Raw genomic sequence first — 18,818 nt, forward strand, 5'->3', positions numbered from 1 at the left:
TGATCCTACCAGATTTTACATCCCCAAGGAATAGATGACTCTTACCATAGCATTAGTGTGGCTGAAGTGAACGTCTCTACACCATGACTTTAGACTTGGCCATATTACTTACTTTGGACCAGGGGTGTTACTAAAATAACAGATGCTTAAAATGTGCTTGTGTGGTTCAACTTGTCCTATTATCTTTTGTCACATACTCTGTTCCCTGTTGACATCCTAAAGGGAGATATTCTTAAGTCAGGTCCTTCTGATAGCCGGATACCTTTCAGACGAAGGACCAGCCTTGGGCTGCGAGGTTCTATTCATCTGGAAAAGCAGAACTGCTTGGGAAGATCATGTTCATCTTGGTAATGTAGCCAGGCTAGAAAGTAGAAAGTAGTTAGACTTGGTTAACAGTTAAGCTACGAGCAGAAAGAACACAGGGCTATTTTGGTGATGTATTCAAGCCTTTGGGAACATCCTGGTTTCAGAAAATAGAGTTACATGACAGTGTAAGTGTACGTAATACCACCAAACTGTGCACTTAAAAACATATACCTTCCTATGTACAAATAATGAACTACAAGAAGAAATTAACAAAGCCATCCCATTTACAATCTCACACACAAAAAATCAATTACCTGGGAATAAACCTAACAGAGGAGGTGAAAGACCTTACCAGGAAAACTAGAAAACATTGTGAAAAAAATAGAAATCACAGAGAGATGGACAGATAGACCCAGCTCATGGGTTGGAAGAATCAGCATTGTTAAAATGGCCATCCAACCCAAAGCACCTTATAGATTCAATGCAACCCCAATAAAAATCCCAATGGCGTTCTTCAAGGAATAGAACAAAGATTACTGAAGTTCATATGAAAACACAAAAGACCCCAAATAACCAAAGCTTTCCTGCCATTAAAAAGGGGGGAATGAATAAATCACACTTAAGGGGGCCTCCCTGGTGGGGCAGGGGGTTGAACACAGCACTATCAAGCTACTGCCAGCCACTACAGCACAAGTTCAATCCCCGGCTGGCCAGGGAGCTGACCCACATGGCACAGCAGACCTCTCCTATCTCGCCCGCTGCTCTCCTCAGTAGTGTATTTCAGTAAATCTGCCTGCTCTGTTCTCCACTCTGTCTCTACTGAATCCTCTCACACCCTGCACCTCTGGCTTATACCCCAGCTCTTGTATGCATGTATAAATAAATCTTTAAAAAAAGTCGTAATAGTTAAAGCAGCATGGTAATGGAACAAAAACAGACACACAGACTAATGGAATAGAACTGAGAGCCCAGAAATAAAACCACATGTTTATGGACAATTAATATACAAGACAGGAGCAAAGTACGTACACTGGAACAAAGAAAGCCTCTTCAATAAAGGGTGCTGGAAAATTGGACTGCCACATGTAAAATAATGAAATTAGACCATTATCTCACACCACACATGAAAATCAACTCAAAATGGAGAAGTGACTTGGATATAAGACCTGAAACCATCAAATACATAGAGAGAAACCTATGCAGAATGCTCCCTAACATAAATCTCAGAAACAAATAAAGCAGAAAGTAAACAATGGATACTATATCAAACTAAAGTTTTTCTGTACTGCAAAAAAGACAGTGACCAAAACACACAGACACCCTTCTGAATGGAAGAGTGATAAGGAATTAATCTGATAAGGAATTAATATCAAAGATCTACATCTGATAAGGAACTAATATCAAAGTTCTACAAAGTACTTATACAACTCAACAACATGAAAACAACCAAATCAAAAATGGGAACAGGAGCTAAATAGTCACTTCTCCAAAGAAGACATAAAGACAGCCAACAGACACATGAAAAAATTGTCTTTATCATTTATCATCAGGGAAATGCAAACCAAGCCATGAGACATGGCCTCACACTGTGAGAATGGCCCATAGTCCAAAAAAAGACACAAACAAGTGCTGGAGACGATGTGGAGAAAAGGACCCTCACACTGTTGGGACTATGAACTAGTCTAGTCACTATGGACAGGAGTGTGGCGAGTCCTCAAAAGACTGAAAATGGATCTTCCACATGACCTAGCAGTTCCACTCCTAGGGATCTACCCAAAAGAGCACAAATGAGGGGCCTCCCTGGTGGCACAAGGGATTAAGCCTCAGCACTGTGAAACTATCCACAGCCACTGTAGCCTGAGTTTGATCCCTAGCCAGGGAGATGACCCACATGGCGCGGCAGACCTCTCCTGTCTCCCTGATGCTCCCCTCAGCCATGTATTTCAGTAGATCCACCTGTTCTGCTTCCCACTCTGTCTCTGGTGAATCCTCTTACCCAAACCTCTGGCCTGCACCCTAGCTCCTGTATGCATAAATAAATAAACCTTAAAAAAATCAACAAAGAACACAAAGGCACTAATCTGAAAAGAAACCTGCGGGTCCTATGCTCACTGCAGCACTATTTACACTAGCTAAGATTTGGAAACAACCTGTATGGTCCAGAACAGTCAAGGGGAACAGGATGGGGTCTATATACATAATGGGACACTACTCAGTCATCAAAAAAGATAAACTCAAGCCATTTGCAGCAATGTGGATGGAGGAAATTCGCGGTTCTACAAGGCGCCTCTTTGACAGGAGGATTATATTTACTGGTCATTTCTGGAATCAGATGCGGGGGGAGGCTCTGACAGGCAGGTGGAGGTTTCCCTTTTATAAGACTCATTTCCACAAATAAAGGAACATTCCCCATCTGAGGAGGCTCCCAGGTTTTCAGGCTAGAAGGCACTGACCTAATCGCTCCATCCCTTATCAGAGAAGGTGGCGGCACCTTCCGTCTGCACAACCCACACCCTTGTTTCTGAGCTTCCAGGTGCCCCCCAGAGCTGACCCCCCCATCCTCTGCCCTTTGTCTGCAGTTGAAGATGTTATTGAGGAGGGGGCTGAGACCAAGTTGGCAGGTTACTCAGTTTTCCTGGGTCTTCCCCAGGTGTGCAAACAGGTGTCCATGTTCATTCAAATGTATTTTTCTCCCACTAACTGGCCCTTTATTACAGGAAGGCCTCCATCAAGAACCCTGCAGAACAGAGGGGAAATTACTTTTCCTCTTTAAAAGATCCTGACACATACCCAGAGTAGTTTACAAAATGGGCGACAGACAGAAGGTGTCACAGGGCAAACCTGAAGGAAAGGGTTGACCCAGGTGAGGAGTCTTCACCACACGCTGAAGAATCCAGGGCAAGGCCCCCCAACAAGCAGAGAAAAAAGGACTTTAAAGGAATTACCTAAGGGGTGAGAAGAGGTAAAGCTCCGTGAGAAAAGGAAAGGGATATTTAGTGGCAGCGGCATGCAGCAGTGTTAGGGGCAGACTCAGAGGCACCTGAACCCCCAAACCCTGTACACCCTAAATCGGTTCTGCCGTCTGCCACTTGTAGACAAAACATACCCTTAGAGTGAAAGACCTTCCATAGAAAATATCTTAACAGGGTCGGTGTGCAAGAGAGAAGGGAAAGGACAGAGTTAAAAAAGGTAGCGTTTCCGACGAAACACCCCAAGTCTCCACCCTGTGGGTAAATTTCCGCCCGACAGGGGTGGCCCAAACACAGCCGCTGAGGCCCGGAGCTGCCGCAGTCTCAGCCCCTTCTGGCAGGGATCCCGGGAAAGGGGCAGGAGGGCCAGGATTGGCTGAAGGAAAAGGAGCAAAATCCAAGCACAAGCCAAGGGAAAACGCTGCCCTGGCCGCCTCCCACGGCCCGGTCCCCGCGGTCCCAGGAGGCAGTGTCGCGGGTACCAGCGCCCCCTGCCCGGGGAGCCGCCCCCGTGTGCCCACAGCTCTGGAGGCGCAGGGGAGCCCCAAGCCGGCCCAGCTCCCCGGCCTCTCCCCGCAGCTCCCCAGCCAGAGGCTGCTCCAGCTCCACCCTGCGCAGTGGCCCGGAGCCCCGTCTCCACCGCTCCCCTCTCCCCACGCCCTGCTGCTGCCGGGGGCGTCTCTGCGCAGCCGCGCCCCAGGGCCTGGGGTGGGGGTGAGTACAGGCGCCTCCCTCTGCACCGCTCCGCTCCGGGAGGGGGAGCCAGGGGTGGGGGTGGGGCTGTGCTCAGACCTACTGGGGGAATGGCCACTTGGGGGCCCTCCGCGTGTCCTGCCGCTCCCCGATGCTGCCTGCCTGGCGCTGCCCAGAGGTGGCATCTCTGGCCAGCCCGGACCCGGGCTCAGCTGCCCACTGGCTGGTGCCCAGGAAGCCTCCCGCAGGCGGCTGGAGGGCTGGGGGCGGGGGTGGGGGTGGGGTGGGGTGAGGAATGCAGCAGGTGCCACCGCTTTAGCTTTACCAAGGGCGGGCGCACTGGCCACTGCCTCCAGGCCCTGCACCACTGCTCTGGCTGTTTGTGGGGAGGGAGCTGTTCTGGGCATGATTGGGGATCAGAGAGCTTCCCTGGTCTCTCCCCCTGAATGGTGGTGGTCTTCTCACTCTCCGTCCAGTTGTGACACCCACAGATGTCCCCAAACATGGTCAACAACACCCTGGTCTAAATGAAGGGGTGTCCCTCACTAGGTGGGGTGCTGCGCACATGCATGGGATCCCACAGAACAACGCACGAGCCAAGCACATGGGCATGAACATGCGTGTGAGCTGTCGGCCGGGCATCCATGTCTCTCCCGACTAGAAACACTCTTTAAACCTGCAGTGACCAGTCCCCACAGGGCTTCCATTACAGATGGTCTAGAAATAGACCCAGATGTCTTATTGAGAATTTAGAACATAAAACACATTCCTTTCTGGAACAGAAAGTAGAACTCAACAGATTATTCAATAAATGATGGGGGGAGCTCAGCCTCCAGACTCTGCCCCCAGGGGTGGCCAAGGCCAAGCTGGCTGTGCTCCCCACCGTATGCCCTGCGACTTCAATTTCACAAGGACAAGTGGTAAATACTTGACTTCTTTAGTGGCAAGGAGGTATTCAGTTTATTCTGCCCATTAATAACTAATATTTGATGGACTTGCCATATGACCCAGTGATCCCACTCCTAGGACACAGAAACACTAATCTGAAAGGAAATCTGCCCTTCTATGTTCACTGTGGCACCATTAACAATAGCCAAGACAGGGAAACAACCTAAATGCCCCAAACAGATGAACGGATCAAAATGTGGCCTATATACACAATGGAATACTACTCAGCCATCAAAAAGACAAACTCATGCCACTCATAGCAACATGGATGGAGCTGGAAGGGATGATGCTCACTGAAATAAGTCAGAAGGAGAAACATAAACATAAACATCAGATGGCTTCATTTACAGGTGGAATATAGGGACATTGAATAAAGGGTCAGGAAAAAAGATAAAACTTGCAGGCACCCATAGGTCTGGGGCATACAGCAGTGGAGGGAGTGGGGGGTCAAATCAGGTGAGGGAAGATCACAAGGAGCGATGCTGATGGTTCATGGGTGCTGTGGTGGGGGGAGAATTATGGGGACTACACCTGAAGGGAGAAGTCAAATATTGTCTGCAAAAATGAACAATGATGTAAGAAAATAAATATAAATAAATCAAAAATACAGCAGAGGGTTAGATAGCATTAATAGCAAGTGATGGGAAGAATCTAAGAAAATTGACTATAAAATAGAAAGAAAACAAAACAACATATAAAAGAATTTTTAAAACTGAGTATTTGAGGGTGTTTACAATATCACCAGAACTTGATCTAAGAACAGCTCAATTTACATTGTCTTCATCCTCAGTACAGCTCAGTAAAGGACAGTGACAATCGCTATGGCCCAAATTGTATTGTCAAAATGGTGTAGCTGCCTCGTGTGTTTGGTCTGCCTGGTGCTCTGCTGTGGTTGTGTGCTTGGAGCTGAGTGGAGGTGCTCATGCTAATTCCAAGGAGGAGCACAGAGACCACATCCTGTTGAGGAGGTCTACAAGGAACACAACAGCCCATTATCTTTGAGGCTCACAGATCAAGCCTAAGGACTTCAGCCAAGATCACATGAGCTGCAAAAGCCAGAGAGGAAGGTGAAGAGGAGAGCAGAGACAGGGGTCACAGTCCCATGACCACCAGCGACTGTCCTCCCCCTTCACTCCCCCCGACTCCGGCTTTGGGTAACGCCTGCTGAGTCCTCTCTGCAAGTCAGATGCCATCCAGTAGGGGACTCACATGGTCAACAAATAAAAGCACAAACAGTTACTACGTAGTGTCACAAACAACAATCCTGCCAAAAACATGAGGAAGGCAAAGACCAGAGCACTGACATAAAAGTAACATGGTGACACTAGGGATGACCTCTCTGAGGAAATGATGAGTGAACCAGGCACAACAGTGGCAGGAGGAACTGGAAGGGAGGGCACCATTGCCACTGTTACGTGAGAGATGACTGAGAGCACCAGTCACTCTGGGTCAGGCCAAAGAGACGGGAGTTATTCCAAGGTGAATGAGGGATTTGAAGCAAAGGTAGTGTCCCGACCCGCGGGTTCATAGGCACGAAAAGAGAAGGGCTGAGGATGAAATGAGGGGCTTGAGACAACTTGACGCTAGCGCATGCTTCTTTATTTTTCCTTTTCCTTCTCTTACTTTTCCATGTCTTTCTTTTCCCTGTCTTTCTTACTTCCCTGGCCTTCTCTCTGCTCCTCTCGCAGCACTCTCCTCTCTCGTGGGTCTCCTCTTAAATCTCTCTTCTCTCTCCCTCTCTCCCGTGTTCTCCTCTTATACCCTCGTAGCTCCTCCCCCCGTACCTCCCAGTCTCATGTGATTTACAGGAAAAACCTGTGGTTCTCCGAAAGCGAAACGGTAAAGCGAAACTTAACTCATGGCATACATACGCAACACGGCGCATGCTCCGGACGGCTCCGGACATCTCCCCCTTTTTTCTTTTAAATGAGACACCTGGCCTGTCTTAGGTTGGCACATCCCGTGACCAGTCTTACCCGTCATTGCTAGTCCGGTGCACTTGGTCCGGACCGCTGTCTTAGTTTGGTCTGGACGGGCTACGCTCTTACCCGTCTTTGTCTCACAGGTTCTCTAGGACTAAGTTGACCCATCCAGGTGCCACTGGGGAGTCCTGGTCAAGTACCATGGTGCCAAGTGCTTGCCTGACCGCAATAGCATGTTCTTTGTTTCGCTTCCGTAGCCGACAGAGAAACCATATGCCGAATGTACAAACAGCAAAAAGCCAAGAGCTAAGGCTACCACCCTGCCCCAAGCTTGCAACTCTGGGAGGAGTCCTCTAAACCAGGCAATGAGACCCTCACCCGTAACAGGGGTAACACAAATAAAATGGTACAGAGGGTTACAAGGTATGTGAGCAGTTAACAAAAGTGTGTCTATCCCTTTTTACATTAGAGCTATCTGCTGACCAAGCACGAAAAGTCCATTCCGCAAATGTCCATTCATATCTTACTGTGTTGACAACGCAGAAGCAACACCGGCAGCTAAATTGTCCATAGTGTCCATATTTGCAGCAGCTTGAGTGACAGCAACGGCGGCAGCAACCACAGCCGCGGCCACCGCTATTGAAATGGCGACAATAGCTGCAGTGATGCTAAAATCACGTCTCCTCTTAGGTAGAACAGGGGAAAGGTGTGCAGAAACAATCATGGGCATGATTAAAGTAGAAGGCAGACGAACCATCACCACCCTCTCCGCACTCCAGGCCCAGCAGGCAGAGAGGGCGCAGGTCTCCGCTGAACAGTTCAACACAGTTGCATTTCCTGCATTACTGGAGAGGACAAGAAAGAAGGGAGGGGACAAACAGACAGCAGCAGACAAACTCTCCGACCCATTATTCTGGACACTAACGGATTGTTCAAAGGTACGGTTTGCAGAGTAAGTGCCATTATATAATTTCACCTCACCCTGGCCCACCAGGGCAAAAGGGCACCAGTCCAGACATGAACGATTATTACATACACAAATATCCTAACAAAGTCTCACATACTCATACAAACTAGCCCGAGCTTTCCAGGGTCTGATAGCTTCCTAACACCACTTATTAGCATTTTCAAAATGCAAGCTGTTTAACTATCGGTAGGGAGGCATCAGTGTTCCCTAGAATCCGCCAGCTGCAGTCATCAGTTTTGCTAGGAACTCCGCATATGGTTCTGTCGACCCTCGCATGACCTTTGTTAATTGAATGTCGGCTCCTCCTCTATCTCCTATTGCCTTATTCCAATTGGCACTGTCGACCTGACCCTGCTCCAGAAACCACTTACTAGTGATACTAAGGGTCTCTACAAATCTTTTAAGAATTTTTCTTACTAAGAGGAACCCCAAACTATTTTAGGAGAGCTTCCAGGGAAATAACTAACCGCCCCTTGGACATTGAATTGCCCATGATTCCCAGCTACCTACCCTTACTTGCCGGCTCACCACAGCTGGTCCTTCAGCGGTTCCTTCGTTCTTTTTCGTGCCCCACGCTGGGCGCCACCTGTCCCGACCCGCGGGATTCGTAGGCACGAAAAGAGAAGGGCTGAGGATGAAATGAGGGGCTTGAGACAACTTGACGCTAGCGCATGCTTCTTTATTTTTCCCTTTCCTTCTCTTACTTTTCCATGTCTTTCTTTTCCCTGTCTTTCTTACTTCCCTGGCCTTCTCTCTGCTCCTCTCGCAGCACTCTCCTCTCTCGTGGGTCTCCTCTTAAATCTCTTTTCTTCTCTCCCTCTCTCCCGCGTTCTCCTCTTATACCCTCGTAGCTCCTCCCCCCGTACCTCCCAGTCTCATGTGATTTACAGGAAAAACCTGTGGTTCTCCGAAAGCGAAACGGTAAAGCGAAACTTAACTCATGGCATACATACGCAACATGGCGCATGCTCCAGACGGCTCCGGATAGGTAGGAGGAAGTTATAAGTTCTTAACTGTCAGGATTGTTCTATTCTGTGGAGTATATATTGAGATGGAGTGAGCGGAAACTTTGAAGGCAGTTAGATGTCGTTCAGGCAGGACATCGTGGTGGTCTGGACCAGCTGGAGGCTCTGGAAATGGAGGAAGGAGGGTGACCTGCCCCATCCTGCAGATTTGAGTCAGGAGCATAGTAGGATGGAGGACCATTCATTTGGTAAAACACTAGTCCTGGTGGGTGGCCCGGATGTTGGGGTGAGTTCTAAGGCTCCGGCTTGACTGGATAGGTGGATATGAAGCTGTTTATGAGACAGAGGTCTGGGGCTGAACAGATTTTAAGGGGATCACAGAAATTCTCTCAAAAGCCAGGTCCCCAAAAGGAGCTATCCCTGGAGTCCAATCAGTTACTATTCCTTCCTTTTTCCAGCACATTTCAAACTCCCTCTGAAGCCACCCTCTCTTCTGTCTTTAAAACAGTCACAGGGTCCTGTCTGGTGGCACAGGGGTTAAGTCTCAGCACTATGAAGCTATCAGCAGCCACTGCAGCACAAGTTCAATCCTTGGCCAGGGAGGTGGCCCACATGGCGCAGCAGACCTCTCCTATCTCCCTGCTGCTCCCCTCAGCAGTGGATTTCAGTGGATCTACCTGTTCTGCCCCCCACTCTGTCTCTGGTGAGTCCTCTCACCCCTCGCATCTCTGGTCTGCACCCCAGCTCTTGTATGCATAAATAAATCAATCTTAAAAAAAAAATAAACATAGAAAAATAAATTTAAGGGACTCCCTGGTGGCGCAGTGGGTTGAGTGCTGCACTGTGAAGCTGTCCGCAGCTTCTGCAGCACAGGGTCAATTCCCAGGTGGCCAGCGAGAAACCCACATGGCACAGCAGACCTCTCCTATCTCGCCCGCTGCTCCTCTCAGCAGTGTCTTCGGTCTGCTTGCCTGTTCTGCTCCCTGCTCTGTCTCTGGTGAATTCTCTCACCCTCCCGCGCCTGACCTGTACCCCAGTTCTTCTATAAATAAATAAATCTTTAAAAAAATTTTAAAAAAGAAATTCATTCTTCTTATACTTCTGCATTGCTTCACATTGTCTTCAATACCCATCACATGACATTATACATTTTGTCCTCAAAGAATTGACAATCATTCTGACACCTGGCAAACCAAACTCTTTACTAATCACACATTATGCCTGATAGAAACCTTCAGTGTTAGAAAGAACTAACTGTAACAGCGGTACAAGAAACTACATCGACATTAAGAGATTAATATGGAGGAATAATAAGTGTATACAGAAAATGCCCAGAACATGACTTTCTGTTACCAGGAAACATCATACGCCCGAATAGGGAATTGGTTACAGTATACCCAAATGACTCATAGGGACCCATCCCACCTCCATTTCCAATCCTAAAATAAGACTAAAACTCAGACATAGACATAATCGAAGGGGATCAAGAGACGAAGACATCACTGCTCTTCAAATACAACAAGATCTGGATGAACAAGCGTCAGAACTTACAAGAAATACAAGAAACACAAGAAATACTCCTCCAGTGTAATATCAATCAAACAGTGGAATTGGATCAACTTTGGTGTATGCCATGAAAAAATACCCAGATCATTTGTGTGATATGATGGAAGAAGAGTAAAACTCTCATCAACTATCCAAAGGATGGTCCTCCCTGGTGGTGCAAGGGGTTAAGATGCAACTTATGAAGTTGTCCACAGCCACTGCAGTAGGAGTTCGATACCCGGCTAGCCAGGGAGCTACCCACATGGTACGGCAGATCTCTCCTGTCTCGCCCGCTGCTCCCTTCAGCAGTGTATTTCAGTAGATCTGCCTGTCTGTCTCTGGTGAATCCTCTTACCCCCGACACCTCTGTCCTGTACCCCAGTTCTTGTATGCATTAATAAAAATAAATCTTTTAAAAAAACCCCATCCAATAGCTGCCATAGACATGACCTTTTACAATCATGGAGAACAGGCCCCTCCTGCTCTTTGCTGCTGCTTACTTGCTCTCTGCGCTATTCATTTGGTAACTGGAGACAAAACATCATTGTCAGATGCAGCAGCAACAACACCAACAACTCAACCTCCAGTTCCAGGAACTACTCGGACATATCCTGACCCATCACACAACATCTCCGGGTACTCTGACCACAGACAACTTGCCAAAAGTGTTGCCTATAATGTGCAATCCTTTACACTAAATACGCCTTCTACTCTAGAGCGGATCTGCTCTAGAGCGGACATCAACATATACCAGCAACTGAGTGAAGAATTCTACAAAGCAAATAGAAGATACAGTCATTGGCTCTACCAATGCTTCCCCACTAGCAATAGTACACCCACTTTCACAGAGAGAAAGCACATGGCTGGGAACAAATAGAATCATGGAGATCAGCAATTTTCCTTACTTTTTGGAAACCATTAAGACAAGAACATAGAAAAATATTGCATATAAATAAAACATTTGGAAATGCCGCCGAACTATCAAAAATACAAACAACAACGAAAGACATGTCCAAAGCAGGAACATTCACAGAATTCAGTTGTGAACATGCCTTAAAGTTCAAGTTCTTTCCAGCATGGAGCCAATTCTGGTACGACCCAGACTTGTTAGATGAAGGACATGAATGCAAATAGGAATATGAACCTGGATCACAACACATATAATGCAGCAACATTGGAATACATCCCGTGCACAACAGATAAGCATGGATTCCACATTTTTGGATGCCCCAAAATGCATTATAATTCTATGGATGAACTTAAGCAACCAAGACTGAGATATCCTATTTGAGAAGTAAATAACAAGACAAACAGAACTAGGAAATGTACCACACAATTTCCAGATGATACTATCACACATGGGAAAATGGACATTGTTTGATATGCTCTATAAAATTCCGATTTGAAATCATATGTTTGATGTTGGACCATGGCAAGTGTACTATCAACAGAAAATAGATGACTTTCCATTTCCTTTATAAAATGCTCTATTAACGAAGGAACAGAAAAACCATGTATAATAGAAAGAAGGAAATACAAATACACCCACAAACTTGTAACAGCTCATTACAAGCCTGGATATGCATTCAGAAATTTAACAGGAGAATTCATGGAGAGCATAGCACCACTGGTCACCCCAAACCTCAACTTGCCTATCTCAATCATTGTCAATCATTTACCTGATGTGGTAAAATATAAAATTACTTTCTCCACCATGCTTTTCTCATTCCCAGCACAATTTAAGTATTGTGAACATACAGCATACAACCATATGATGCTTCCACAAAGCATCTAGGCCACCACAGTATAAAACTTTTCATCACCAAAAAAGAGAAATGTTTGAATGGATCGCAATAGGTGCATTAGCTGCAGGTGACATTGCAAATGCTGCAAAAATAAGTCCAGCTTCAATTAACAAAACTAAGAGAATGAAGAAACGACCCCATGGAAGCAATCAATGCAGTATTCGCTTCACTAGCAACAGCATCAACGGTCATTAGCAATCTGCAAACACAACACCGTGACACCAAACCTTTTATGACGCTTACAGACACCAAGAAAAAAGACACAAACGTTCTGATGCTGTACATACTAACATGCACAAAGACATGACGTGTGCACATTTGATGGAAAAAGCTGCAGAAGGAATGCAAACCTCCAGAACAGGGATGGCTGCAAAAACACCAATGAAACCAATCATTTCTGGAGCCAACCGAAGAACGAGGATGCGAGTAAACAATTTGTGAGATACATCTCATAGAAATAAATACAGAAAATAAATGTGTTGGATACAAGACAAAGCCTATGCCAGAAAAGCAATCGACGGAGCCTTCAATAATCACCTGTGATAAACCAATGTGGAGTGAAGGATGACTCTACACACCAGACTCCTGTAACTCAAGCTGAACCAACAGAAGAAACTGCCCACTAAAACCAGCATCAATCAAATGACGACGGACGGACTCAAGGTGGCGCGGGGCGGGGGGGGGGGGGGGGCAGAGGCGGGAGGGGGAGGGACGACGGCTTCGGGCGGCTCCCGGCAGGACTCGGCAGGACTCGGCAGGACTCGGCAGGACTCGGCAGGACCCGGCAAGACTCGGCAGGACTCGGCAGGACTCTGGAGACCTCGGCCCCCGAGACCGCGCGCCAAATCCCACCCAGCTCTCTCTGGACTTTGCGCTGGCCACGCGGGCGAGCCCTAGTGCTAAGGCGGCGAGATCCCGCAAGATCTCGGCCGCCGTCTGCCGAGATTTGCCAGCCGGACAGGGTGCCTGTGGCGCCAACCACGCGAGACCTCCCACCACATGAACCTCGAGGCCTGGACACCGGGGAACTCGTCCTGCAGATGGCGGCGATAGCTCAGCCAGACTCAGGCCTGCGGGCGCAGTCTCGCGAGACTTCCCACGCGAGAGCCGCCGCCCGTGGCCTCAGGGCGCTTATGGGTCTGGGTGGGACCAGACGCCGCCCTGAAAGCCCTCCCGGGGGCACGACGGGATCGCGCCGGTGCCCGCACAGCCGTCATGGCCCCTTGTGTCAGCCCGCAAGCCCGAGTCCGCGACTGTCCAAGGCGTGCAGCTGGGCTCTGGGGCTGTCGGCGCGGTGGCCACGCCGGAGTCTCTGAGCAGCGGCCGCAGCGGCCCCAGCGGCCCCAGCGGCTGCGGTCACCTGCCCCACGCCCTGCAGACGTCGGGCTCGGCTCCTCGCTTGGCTCTCCCCTCCCCTCAGCCCCGCGCCCGCGCCCGCGCCCGCGCCCGCGCCCGCGCCCGCGCCCGCGCCCGCGCCCGTCCTGTCTCCTCTCGGGCCGCACCTCCCGCCGCCGCCAGGGGGCGCTGCGCACCTGGCCCCGCCGCCTCTCCTGCCTGGGCCCTTTACCTTGGCCCCAGGCGTCTCCACCAGGCGATGCCCTGGCCCTGAGCGGCCGTCCGGGACTGCAGTGTCGGGAGACGCCCGCACGGGATCGTCAGGGACTGATCGCTGCGGGGACCGAAAGGGGCTGCGGGAATGAGGAGCTGCGGGGACCGAGCAGGCGAGGAGGGAGCTGCCTGCGGTGGCCGCTGCCCGGGGTGGGGCTCAGAGGGGCGAGGGGGGCCAAGTGGAGAAGAACGTGGCCCCACGGGCACCGGACCTCCACCCTCGGCCCCACCCCCACTCCCCGAAGCTGAACCAGAGTCCAGGGGCAGCAGGGCCGACAAGGAGGAGAACTCACTGTAGCCAGTGCCAGGAGCAGGAGGGTGCCGGGAAGGCCTACCAGGGAGGCAGGAGGGAGCAGGGCGCACAGATGGGCCCTGGGCCGGTGGGAGGGGATAGATGTGGGTCAAAGCCTTGAAGGAGGCGCCTGGACAGAGCGAAATGTCACCAGGAATTGCTGAATCCTGGACTCTCGCTCATTCCTGACAGTGTCCATTCCTGCTGCCCTTCTGCAGGGAGCTGGGTTGAGAATCTGGGCAATCTAGAAATAGTTGTTCAGTATTTGGGAAGTGACAACTCGCATAAAAATCTTGATTTGTGGGCCTCCCTGGTGGTGCAAGGGGTTAAGCGGCATCACTATGAAGCAATCCACAACCACCGCAGCAGGAGTTTCATCCGCGGAGGCGCATGGGGCATCAGACCCACATGGCGCATGGCGCATCGGACCCACATGGCGCATCAGACCTCTCCTGTTCCCCGCTGCTCCCCTCAGCAGTTTCAGTCAGTCTGCCTGTTCTGCTCCCCACTCTGGTGAATCCTCTGACCACCCACCGCTACCCCCTCAATACACACCTACATTCCAGCTCTGTGTGCATTAATAAATCAATTTTTTTTTAAAAAAGGTGGCCTGACTGTGGGTCCTCACCCATGTGTTAAAAAGGCACTTATAATAAAACTCAACTGCAGGCACCCACAAAAGGTTAATACAGGGTTTATTTACAATGTAAGGGGAAATGAAAAAATGAATAACTCAGGGAGAAAGAGAACGAACTGGTGAATGTGTCCAACCAGTTCCACTGAGCTGGAGCCCAATAGCAGGCTGAGAGCCAGCAAAACGCCAGAAACCCCTCAAGGCCCACATGACTGGTTATATAACAAACCTGGCTGCTTAACTCCACCCTCGGTTTCCAGCAACCCTTGCTTCAGAAGTGATGACATTATGGAATTTACACTCCTTGGGGTTTTGGATCTCTTTAGTGGTGGTGGGGGGGGTCCATAAAGCCTATTTGTGGAGTTTGTTGTGGACATCCTTTCCCACTAATAATTCCCGCTTTCACTTTTTGTCACCAGTTCTATGGTAAGGAAAGTCTTGTGTTGATGCTGGCGTGCAACCTCAGATGATAATTTTTCAGGGTTCCAGATTGGAAGCAAATCTACAGTTAGTCTCCAGGTATTGTCCAGGTTGGCAAACAAAGGTCCTCCATTCCTGGAAAATAGTTCCTAAGTCATTGCCAAAAGAAAAACATCTGGGGGCTTCCCTGGTGGCGCAGGGGTTAAAGACAGTGCTATCAAGCTATGGAGAGCTACTGCAGCACAAGTTCGATACCTGGCCCCCACGGAGCTGACCCACAACACAGCAGACCTCTCCTGTCTCACCCGCGGCTCCCCTCAGCAGTGTATTTCAGTACATCTGCCTGTTCTGCTCCCCACTCTGTCTCTGGTGAATCTTCTCATACCCCCCACCTCTGGCCTGTATCCTAGTTCTTGTGTGCATAAATAAATCTTTAAAAAAAATCTTCTGACTCTACAAACGGTTACCTTAAAAAGCAATAGATTAACTGCTCTCTTGTATGACACCTGAATCATACACTGTGTCTTACAGAAGTTAGGGAAAATGAAATGTAAGTAAAGTGATGAGGAAAATAGGCTGACAACACTGTGTTGTATTTATCAACCCCATAAACCTACATGGGCTATTTACCAGCTGAACCATGTGTTAGAACCACATCAATCATTCTCTCATGTGGACAAAACATTGCATTTAGCACCCTGGCACCTCCTGTCACAGTGACAGCCACGGCTTCATAATATTTTTCTTTATGTTAGTTCTTAAGCAAGAATCTTTTAGAGCAAAGAATATGCAAAGGATCAAGGACAGTCTCTCAAGTAAATGGTGCTGGGAAAACCAGACAGCTACATGCAAAAGAATGAAACTAGAATACTACCTCACACCATACACAAAAACCAACTCAAAATGGATAAAAGACTTGAAAACCTGAAACCATAAAACAGAGAGGAAAAAGCAGGCAAAAAACTAACAGTCACCTCAGAAACATCTGTGAGGACTCATATCACATCCAAAGAAAATGAAGGAGAAGATAAACAGCTGCGACTATATCAAACTAAAAATCTTCTGTAGAGCAAGAGAGACAATAACCAAAACAAAGTGACACCCTATGGGTTGGAGTAGATATTTGCACTCCATACAACTAATAAGGGACTGATTTCAAAGATCTACAAACAGCTCACAAGACTCAACAAACACAAAGCTAAGAAGCCAGTCAAAAACTGAAGAACAAAAAAGCCATTTCTCAAAGGGAAATGCAAATGGCCAGCAGGTATATGTGAAATGCTCAAAGTCACTTACAACCAGGAAAATGCAAATGAAAACCCAATGAGACACCACCTCACACCAGGGAGAATGGCTCCTATTTAAAAAAAAAACTGGCAACAACTGTTGCTGACCATGTGAAGAAAAGGGAGACTCTTACACTGCTGGGAGGAATGCAAACTGGTCCAACCACTAAGGAAAGCTGCATAGAAGATCCTAAAATTACTAAAAATGGAGCAACCATCTGACTCAGCAATTCCACTCCTCAGAATCTACTTAAACAACACAAAAACATGAATTCAAAAGGAAACCTGCATTCTTATGTTTATTGCAGCACTTTTTACAATAGCTAAGATATGGAAACAAACCTAAATGCCCCAAAACAGATGACTGGATGAAAAAGATTTGCTATATATACCCAATGGATTATTACTCAGCAATCAAAAAAGATGGTCATGACATTTGCAGAAACATGGATGGTTGGAAGGGATTATGTTCTGAAAGAAGGTAGAAGTAAAAAGATAAATATCAGATTGCTCACTTCTAGGAGGAATAAAGGGAAACAACTGAACAAAAGGTTAGAGGGAGTAAAACATAAAACTAGCAGGCAAATTACATATCTGAGACTCCCCTCAGGGGAATGGGAGGGAGAGGAACAAAAATGGGGAGGGAGGAGCACAAGGAACTATGGTGACAGATCACAGGTGAGGTGATGATGAGAGATTTAGACGGATTATACATGAGGGGAACAATCAAATATTGTACAAAGATGAACAACAATGTAATAAAAAAAATTCAGGGGCCTCCCAGGTGACATAGTGGTTAAGTCTTAGAACTATGAAGCTATTCTCTGCCACTGCAGCATGAGTTTGATCCCGGGCCAGGGAGCTGACCCACATGGCACAGCGGACATCTCCTGTCTCCGTGCTGCTCCCCTCAGTAGTAGATTTCAATAGATCTACCTGTTCTGTTCTCCACTCTGTCTCTGGCGAATCCTCTCACCCCCCACCTCTGGCTTGCACCCCAGTTCTTGTATACATAAATCTTCAAAAAAATTTCTTTCTTTTGTAGAACTGGGGTGTAGGCCAGAGGTGCAGGGGATGAGGGGATTCACCAGATACAGAGTGTGGAGAGGAATAGACAGATCACACTAACGTGAGTAGTGGGTGAGACAGGAAAAGCCTGCTGTGGACCTATGTGGGTTGGCATCAAACTCTGGCCATAGTGGCGATAGTGGTGAGACTCCCAGGCTACTAGGGAGGCCCCAAGAACTTCATCTTGAAAGGTGGGTAAGGAAAGCTGCAGAACCCACTCTATAGTAGATATCACACAGTTCCACTTTTCCTTTTAATGGAATGACATTCTGGTGTTGAGCAATTCCAGCATTAGGGTGGCTCCACAGAGGCTTAGAGTACTGGACAGAGCATGATGACAAAGTTACAAAACCCAGAGAAATCACTTACCAATGCAAAATGCCATGTACTATGTAGACAGACAGCTATCTTGGATATGAACAGCATCATCCAGTAACCAAGAGGACATTAGAACCAACAGCAAGAGGAACAACTACATAATCACAACATGAACTTGGAGAATAGAGTGAACCAGAAAACTTCATGCAATTATGATTTAAACTGAATGTTTGTGCACATGGCTCTCAACTGAATGATGTGGTTTGTGTTCATAAGTTTGAATATTTTAAACATCTCATAATAGAAAAAATATTCTAAGAGAAATAATGTTCCTCATCTGTGCTGACATACTCCTGGGCTGAGTTCAGGTACAGGATAATAAGGCAGGGAAATGCAAGGTGTCTGCCCAGCAGAATAACAATGCTTTGTAGATATGTGCATAGTCTCTACCAGACAGTGTTGCACCACTCTGTAAAATTTCTAGGATTGCTGAAGGTTGACTTCCATAATTTCCCTACACACATTACCTCCGTAGGGTTTCTCTCCTGTATGATACCCCCATGCATTGAGATTTCCTTCTGGCAGAAAGCCACCCCACAGTACTGACAGTCACAGGGTTTCTCTCCTTTGCGTTCTCTACTACACAGTGGCATCTGATTTGTAGCAAAAAGCTTTATTACATTCTGGATACTCATATATACACAGGTCACCTGTTGGTTATTTACAGAGTTGAACTAAGGGCTAAGCTCCAGGTGAAAGTTTCCCTACACTCTAGAAATTAATAAGAAGTTATCCTGTATGAATTCTGATGTACACTCATAACTGACTTCTGAGCTACAAGGTTGTTGAAAAATCATGACCCATGTTTGCAAGAGACATAGGGAAAGTAGGACATGACTTTCCTGACAACCCAATAATTCTCTTATACTCTTGACATTCATGGGGTTTCTCTCATGTGAGAATTCTCTGATATACAGAAAGGCCTAATTTCAAGGATAAAGTTTTCCTATTTCCTTGACATTCATAGAGTGTCTGTGCAGTGGAACATCTACATTTACTACATTTACTACAT

At 47.7% G+C, this 18,818-nt stretch overlaps 1 long non-coding RNA gene across 2 annotated transcripts; it reads right to left on the reverse strand.

The window, feature by feature from the left end:
* Window positions 1–242: 242 nt before the first annotated feature.
* LOC129145026 (uncharacterized) lies at window positions 243–12,792 on the reverse strand. 2 transcript variants are annotated; one of them, XR_008550004.1, is made up of 4 exons: window positions 12,658–12,792; window positions 8,759–8,935; window positions 8,316–8,433; window positions 243–361 (listed from the first exon to the last, which is right to left on the reverse strand). It is a non-coding gene; the product is annotated as an uncharacterized LOC129145026 (long non-coding RNA). The 2 variants fall into 2 exon arrangements; XR_008550003.1 differs by lacking the exon at window positions 243–361 and having other exon boundaries at window positions 6,443–8,433.
* Window positions 12,793–18,818: the final 6,026 nt, after the last annotated feature.

The sequence above is a fragment of the Talpa occidentalis genome, unplaced genomic scaffold, assembly GCF_014898055.3.
Source record: "Talpa occidentalis isolate TD23 unplaced genomic scaffold, MPIMG_talOcc4v2.1 talOcc4.8, whole genome shotgun sequence".
Lineage (NCBI taxonomy): Eukaryota > Metazoa > Chordata > Mammalia > Eulipotyphla > Talpidae > Talpa > Talpa occidentalis.